Below are 7,723 nucleotides of genomic sequence, written 5' to 3'. Positions count from 1 at the left end.
CTACTATCTCTGAATGGATTTATAGTAGGTGTGAATAGGAAAGCTGAATCATCATCAATTACATTTGGGAAAAATGAGAAACGTGGTTATGAGTTAAAATTTTTGAACTTCAAAAGACTGTAAAGTGCCTAATCAAAAATGCATGCTGATCCTCGAGCTGACACTCACCTTTACTGGACTGCAGGAGGCTAAGGACAGAGTTCACAGTGGAAGAACAGTGGAGAATGAAAATTATGGGCAATCTGGAATCTGAGGTCATGCTTGCAGCCTGAATGGATATATTCCACAAAGCGGTCAGCCAATCTAGGTTTGGTTTTCCCAATATAGTGGAGTAGGAATGGCAAATACAGTGTATTGAATTGAAAGTGGTACACATAAATTGCTATTTCACTTTGATGAATTGCAAGGAGCCTTGGATGATGAGAAGGGTAAGTTTTGCATCTCTTACATTTGCAAAAGATACTGTCATTGGAAGGAGAGAGGGTGTTGGAGGTGGTGATTGAAGCATAGGGCTGTTCTATTATTGATCTTTAATACAGATTAAGTCGCATGGATTCAGTTTATTTGAAAATCTCAATAAGACTACTATAATTGGCAGTTATAGGTAATTTTATGTATTCTGACACTAGCTTGCTTTTGCTGGATAACAGTTGACCATGTGGTTTTATCCTAGTCCTTCGCTCGTGAGCACATCCAGCTCTTTAAAATAAAGCAGGTCTTAAAGCAATATCACACATTCCCTTTTTAGCCCACAAGATAAAATTACATACAGTGAGTGAAAGTACATATACATCAGGGTAGCTACAAATGTATTTACATAGAAACAGTAGTTGAAAAACATTAAGAGTCTAAATAACATATTTGGTGGCTTGACAATCCTTCCCGAGATTTGGCTTCACACTTAGGTGTTCTTGATTTGTAAGTGTGTTCATTGTCATGTGTGTATTTAGTACATTGATTATTGTCCTGATGGCCTTCCACGCCTTCATTTTCCAATTTTATTTTTGCATGTATTTTTTGCACAATTGGTGTATTTTACAATTTCCTCAGTTGACTTTTGTTTCTCCTCAATGTTCCTTTATTTGGTGTTGTGACTTTGTAGCATTTAGGCTTACTGTGTACTTTGGCTATCTCTGCAGGTAACCACGTTCCTGTGTAGCTTTTATGATTCTGACCTTCTGTCCTAAGTATAAGATTAGGCAGTTCCACATCTGCATGTCAATCATGCACTATCTTCATTCTTCATAGAGTCATAGAGTTGTACAGCACGGAAATAGACCCTTTGGTCCAACTCACATGCCGACCAGATATCTTAAATTAATTTAGTCCCATTTTTCAGTTTTTGGCCCATATCCCTGTAAACCCTTCCTATTCATATACTCATCCAAATGCCTTTTAAATGTTATAATTGTATCAGCCTCCACAACTTCCTCTGGCAGTTCTTTCCATACATGCACCACCCTCTGCGTGAAAAAGTTGTCCCTTAGGTCCCTTTTAAATCTTTCCCCTCTCGCCTTAAATCTATGCCGTCTAGTTTTGGATTCCCCTACCCTGGGGAAAAGACCTTGTCTATTCGCCCTATCCATGTTGCTCATGATTTTATAAACTTCTATAAGGTCACCCCTCAGCCTCTGAAGCTCCAGGGAAAATAGCCCCCGCCTATTCAGCCTCTCCCTCTTGCTCAACCCCTCCAAATGTGGTAATATCCTTGTAATTCTTTTCTGAACCCTTTCAAGTCCCACAACAGCTTTCCTCCAGCAGGGAGACCAGAACTGAACGCAGTATTCCAAAAGTAGCCTAACCAATGCCTTGTACAGCCACAACAGGACCTCCCAACTCCTATACGCACTGCACTGACCAATAAAGGCAAGGAGACCAAACACCTCCTTCACTACCCTGTCTACCTGCGACTCCACATTGAAGGAACTATGAACCTGCACTCCAAGGTCTCTTTGTTCGGCAACACTCCCCAGGACCTTACCATTAAGCGTATAAGTCCTGTCCTGATTTGCCTTACCAAAATGTAGCACCTCACATTTGTCTAGATTAAACTCTTATCTGCCACTCCTCGGCCCCACTGGCCCATCTCGGAGGTAACCTTCTTCACTGTCCATTACACCACCAATTCTGATGTCATCTGGAAACTTCCCAAATATACCTCCTATATTTGCATCCAAACCACTTATATAATGACAAAAAGCAGTGGACCCAGCACCGATCCTTGTGACACACCACTGGTCACAATCCTCCAGATTGAAAAGCAACCCTCCACCACCACCCGCTGTCTCATACCTTCGAGTCAATTTTGTATCCAAATGGCTAGTTCTCCCTGTATTCCATGTGATCTAACCTTGTTAACCAGTCTGCCATGCAAAACCTTGTCGAACGCCTTACTGAAATCCATAGAGACAACGTCCACCGCTCTGCCTTCATCAGTCCCCTTCATCACTTTTTCAAAAAACTCTATCAATTTAGTGAGACATGATTTTCCACGCACAAAGCCTTCCTTTTTTTTCCCACAATGTTTGTCCTGTAACTGAGAACTTAGACAAGGTGAGGACTTGGCAGAGGTATCCCAACTTGCCTTCAAAACATAATCTCTGTTGGTTGAGGTAAGCTCATGTCCCTAGGGTAGTCATTTTGATACCCAGTTTATTGGCAGATGAAGTCCCATCCCTGTACTTTTACCCAAGGCCTCAGACAGGAGAGTACATCAGGGCTCATAACTAGGGCCTGGGATTCTAGGGGACCTGCTGTACTTGGGTCAGGGCAGGGTTACTATGCCCAAGTTGGGGACCAAGGGCAGAGCACTGTTGATTTCTGTCAGTACCTAACAGAAGTTGTTGTAATCTAGGTGGTATACTTAAAATGGCTTGCGCCAAATCAGTTTCAATGGTTTGAGGTCAGTTTCCACAGTGATGTATCAAACAAGTTGCTTACCACACAGATATGCGTGCAATCTTGTGACACCGAATAATAGAACAAGCATTTTATATTCTGTGTTGGAATAGTTTTTTCTCCACAGATGCTGCCAGACCTGCTGAGCTTTTCCACCAACTTTGTTTTTGTTCCTGATTTACAGCATCCGCAGTTCTTTCGGTTTTTAATCAAAATAGTAAACTTTCTCTGGACTGCCTCCAATGCCAGTGTATTTTTCTTTAGATAAGGGGCCCAAAACTGTTCACAGTATTCCAGTTGTGGTCTGCTGCCTTGTATAGTTTTAGGAAAACCTCCCTACTTTTATACTTTATTCTACATTTCAAACACACCCCTTGGCTCAAGCTCATCTGCAAATCAAACAGCTGTGTAAACAGTACTTCAATGAGTGTAAGGTTACTTGCTTTTAAAAAGTGCAGTAATCCTTCAACTATCCTTGGTTTTTAAAACAATTCTTTTCCCATTTCAGACCATAATCAAAAATATAAATAAAAATATATTATTTTTACACAGCTCAGACTCATAATTTGCATTTGCAGAAAACTATATTTGCATCCTGACTCTCACTTGCTACCATTGGTCCACATATAGCAATTGATCACCAGTGTCAGTAACTTTTAGTTTTAGCATTTCCCACAAGAGAAAGCATCTTTTCTATATGCACGTTGTCAAGACATCTCAGGATCTCAAATATTTCAATCAAGTTATGTCTTACTCTTTTAAACTCTAGCGGATACAAGCCTAGTCTGTCCAACCTCCCCTCAGAAGACAACATGCCTATTCCAGTATTAATCCAGTGAACCAATTCTGAACTGCATCTAATGATTTATACCATTTCTTAAGTGAGGAGACCAAGACCTGACACTACTCCAGATGTAGTTTCACCAATGTCCTTGTAGTTGAAGCATAACCTTCCCACTGAGGTTGTTGACTTGCTCGCCGAGCTGGCTTGTTTTCATTCAGACATTTCGTCACCATGCTAGGTAACATCATCAGTAAGGCCTCGGATGAAGTGATGTTATTCTGCTCAGCTTGGAATTTATACTGTCTGGTCTGTTATGGTGAGTAGTGTCATTTCCAGTTTTGTTCTGTATGGGTTGTATATGGGGTCCAATTCTATATGTTTGTTGCTTGCATTATGGATTGAGAACCATGCCTCTAGGAATTCCTGTGCGTGTCTATGTTTGGCTTGAGCTACAATGGTTACGTTGTCCCAGTTAAACTGATGGCCTTCATTGTCTGAGTGTACTGATATTAAGGAGAGTTCATTGTATGGTTTTGCTGATAGTTGATGTTCATGTATTCCGATGGCTAGTTTCCTTCCTGTCTGTCAGGTGTAATGCTTGTAGCAGTCGTTGCATGGTATTTTGTAAACCACGTTCGTTCTGCATGTTGTGGAATGGGGTCTTTAATCCTTGTGAGTGTTTGTCGTAGAGTGGCTGTGGGCTTGTGTGCTACCATGATTCCTAGTGGTCTTAGGAATCTCATTGTCAGTTCTGATATGTTCTTGATGTAGGGCAGTGTGGCCAGTGTGTTAGGGCGTACTGTGTCCTCTCGTTGTCTGTTTAGTAGGCACCTGCGGATGAAGTTGCAAGGATATCCGTTCATAGCGAAGATTTTGTATAGGTGCTCTTCCTCTTTCCTGCGTAGTTCTGGCGTGTTGCAGTGAGTGGTGGCCTATTTTAAATAGTGTCCTAATACAGCTTTGTTTGTGGACATTGGGGTGGTTGCTGTGGAAGTTGAGGATTTGGTCAGTATGGGTTGCTTTCCTGTACACTGAGGTTTGGAACTCCCCATTGGTCATACGTTCAACTCTGATGTCCAGAAACTGAAGCTGATTGTGGTTTTCTTCTTCTCTCGTGAATTTAATCCCTGCGAATATGTTGTTGATGAGGTGGTGGGTCTCTTCTAGTTTGTTGCGTTTAATAATGACAAATGTGTCATCCACGTACCAGATCCATAGTTTAGGTTTAACGCAGGGGAGAGTAGTGTGTTCTAGTCTTTGCATGACTGCCTCCGCGATGAGTCCTGAGATGGGTGACCCCATGGGTGTGCCATTGATCTGTTTGTATACTTGACCATTAAAGATGAAGTGTGTGGTGAGGTACAAATCTAGTAGTTTGAGTATGTTGTCATTGCTGATGGAGCTGCTGGTCGGCATTCCTGCTTCCTCTCGTCATGTGGCCAATGTTTTTTTGGCTAGTGGGATGTCAGTTGACGTGAATAATGCTGTGACATCAAAGGATACCATAATCTCTTCGTCGTTGATTTTTATGTTCTTGAGGATATTGAGGAATTCTTGCGTTGAGTAGACGGAATGGGGTGATCCATCGACTAGGTGTTTCAGTCTCTGTTGCAGGTCCTTGGCCAGTTTGTGTGAATGTGTGCCCAGTAGGGAGACAATAGGTCTGAGGGGGATGTCTGGTTTGTGTACTTTAGGAAGTCCAAAGAAGCTGGGGGGTGTTCGTGCCTTCTAGTTTCATTCTCATATAGTCCACCTTGGTTATCTGTCTTGCATCCTTTAGTCTCTTTGGTGTCTGGGTGATCCTATTACCTCGCTGCAATGTTGGGTCTATCGCCACCTGTTGGTAAGTGTTTTTATCTGCGAGCAGTGCCTGTGCTTTCTCAACATAGTCCGGTTTGTCCATGATGAACTGCTCCATCAGCAATGACAATGTACTCAAACTACTGCAACCATTAGGAATCATGGTAGCACACAAGCCCACAGCCACTCTACGACAAACACTCACAAGGATTAAAAACCCCATTCCCACAACATGTAGAACCAACGTAGTTTACAAAATACCATGCAACGACTGCCACAAACATTACATTGGACAGACGGGAAGAAAACTAGCCATCAGAATACACAAACATTGGCTAGCAGCAAAACGACATGACAAACTTTCCTTAATATCAGTACACTCAGACAATGAAGGCCATCAGTTTAACTGGGACAACGTACCCATAGTAGCTCAAGCCAAACATAGACATGCACAGGAATTCCTAGAGGCATGTTTCTCAACCCATAATGCAGTCAACAAACATATAGAATTGGACCCCATATACAAACCCATATAGAACAAAACCAGAAATGACACTACTCACCATAACAAAGCAGACAGTATAAATTCCAAGCGGAGTAGAACAACATCACTTCATCGGAGGCCTCACTGATGATGTTACCTGGCATGGTGACGAAATGTCTGAATGAAAACAAGCCAGCTCGGCGAGCAAGTCAACAACCTCACCCACAACCCGAGCTACAAATCTTTGCTAAAACCTTAAATAACCTTCCTATTTTTGTATTCCATTCCTCTCACAATAAACAATTACATTCTATTAGCTATCCTAATTACTTAATGTACCTGCACACTAACTCCTTGTGACTCATGTATCAGTACACTCAGATCCGTTTACATCTCAGAGCTCTGCAATTTCTTGCTATTTAGACAATATGCTTAATTCTTCCAGCCAAAATGGACAATTTCATGTTTTTTCTACATTATACTCCATTTTGCCAGATCTATTTCTCCTCAGTTAACCTACTACTTCCTTTGTCACTTCTTTGTCCTCTTATTTTCCAACCTTTCTTTGTCACCAGCAAATTTAGCGACCAAACCTTATGTCCCTTATTTATGTAAATTGTAAAAGGTTGAGGCCTCAGCACTGATCCTTGTGACACACAATTCATGACATCTTGACAATCAGAAAATTAACCATTTTATGCCTACTCTGTTTCCTGTTAGTTAGCCAATCTTCAGTCAATACCAATATTATTACTCCCTACATCATGAGCTTGTATTTTCTGCAATAATGTTTTAATGGCCCCTTATTAAATGCCTTATGGAAATCTGGAAGGAGGGATGGAGTCAAAGAAATGGAAAGTGAAGAAGAATCTAGAAGGGTGTCAGTATCCAAGAATTGTTAAAGCTTATGATACCCTCACACTTGAAAGTAAAAAAAAATGCCATTGTTAAAAAGTAAGATGAGGTGAAAGATGAAATGGAATCATGAACCAGGACAGCTTCGAGTGAGACAGCACTGCTGAACAGAAATGTCAAATATATGTACATGGCATTGAGTGTGAATCTGAAGATGCAGTGAAAGCCGAGTAATGGCCCATCCAAGGAATTCTGAATTCTCGGAGCTATCTGTAATTAGAGGTGGATCGGAAACATGAAGTGTCAAATTCACGAGGAATAATTTGTAGCTGGGGATAGTTGCTGAGGCTATGGCTATGGAAGTGAGTTTTGGTTGATAATCTGATCAAATATGAGGTGGAAAATATAAGGCAATGAAAGTGAACAAGATAAGAAACTAATGAAAATCCCATGGATGTCATGGGCAGGACTTTCTCAAGGTACGGATTCCTGGAAGAGAAGTGGCAGCTAATTAATACTCATACAAAATCAAAAGTATGGCTGAAGATTTGAGGTAAAAACAAAAAGTCAGCAGATCTGTAGAAGTAATTTGCAAGATTGCTTCCAGGAATGAGAAGCTTCAGTTATGAGGATTGAAAAAGCTGGGACTGTTTCCCTTACAGTTTCAAAATTATGAGGGGGGAGTAGGGACAGAGTGGATAGGGAGAAGCTGTTCCTGCTCATAAAAGAGAAAAAGAATGAGAAGGCATAGATTTAAAGTGATGTACAATCAAAGCAAAGGTGATGTGAGAATTTTTTTGACACAGCATGTAGTTATGCTATGAAATGCACTGCCTGGAAATGTGGTGGGGTGGCACGATGGGCCGAACAGTCTCCTTCTGCTTTATAGTGATTCTGAGAGA

Source organism: Rhincodon typus, chromosome 41, assembly GCF_021869965.1.
Source record: "Rhincodon typus isolate 14 chromosome 41, sRhiTyp1.1, whole genome shotgun sequence".
NCBI classification, from domain to species: Eukaryota; Metazoa; Chordata; class Chondrichthyes; order Orectolobiformes; family Rhincodontidae; genus Rhincodon; species Rhincodon typus.
The sequence above is the reverse complement of the archived record's forward strand: the minus strand, read 5'-3'. Positions refer to the sequence as shown.